This window comes from Triturus cristatus, chromosome 5_2 (genome assembly GCF_964204655.1).
Source record: "Triturus cristatus chromosome 5_2, aTriCri1.1, whole genome shotgun sequence".
NCBI lineage: Eukaryota > Metazoa > Chordata > Amphibia > Caudata > Salamandridae > Triturus > Triturus cristatus.
Window position 1 is genome coordinate 874,582,841 of NC_140588.1, and position 994 is coordinate 874,583,834.

The window sequence follows — 994 nt, forward strand, 5'->3', positions numbered from 1 at the left end:
GACGAAGGCCACGCCCCAAAGGGGGAGGACGCCTACAGACCCTGGCAGCATAAGGAAGAAGGCCCCGGCGAGAAGGGCGTCATCGACCGGAAGGAGAAAGTCGAAGCAGCCTGGACGACCGAAGACGCGAGCGGAGCTGTTGCCCAAGAAACCGGAAGAGCGAGAGAATGGCCAGAGGACGCTGCGCCCAGCCACGGCCATGAAGGGGCGTGGCTTCAACAGGTGCGTGCCCGATTTCGGGGTTTCGGGAGCGGGGAGGGAACGAGTGGTAATACGGGCGAGGCTTGGAGTTGAACAGGGTTAGGCTAAGCTGTTCTGTGAGCACCTTCCCCCTGATTCACACACCCCTCTTTCCTGGTGCCGGTTCTTCCCATCCCTCCCTCACTCTACGGTAAAACCGGGTGTGTGTCCCTCACTTCCCCGTTCCCCAACCCGGCAAACATACACAGCACTAACACTGGTTCCTTTCCTTTCATTTACCAGTCCCGGGGAGGATCTCGAGCTACATCCCCTGAAGAAGACGCTAATGGACTACTGAAAGAGCTAAATTCCCTGAGTAATATCCTGTAATCCAAAAAACGCCTTTAAAGCAGTAACACTATTGTGGTATTGCCTGAGTGATCCTGTCCTGCCTCTAACATGGTTTCTCTTGCGCTGCACACCAGTCCATGCCCTTGCGCCATTTGTTTATACTCGGGGGGGCTGAATTTTTCCATGCGGCTGTGATGTCCCGTTTGGCCACCATGATGGCAGTACCCAGGAATAATTTGTCTGCCCTGGATCCATCCAACCCGTCCATGACCCCCAGGAGCAGGACCAGAGGCCTGTGTGGGACCTCCCACCCCAGGGCGTCAGTAAGTTCAGACTCCAGTGCTTCCCAGTACGGGACGAAATGGGGACATGACCACACCATATGGTAGAAATCTGCTGGCTCTAGCCTACAGTGTGTAGAAAATGGATTAGGTCGTAGACCTGCCCTGTTGAGGCGACCCAA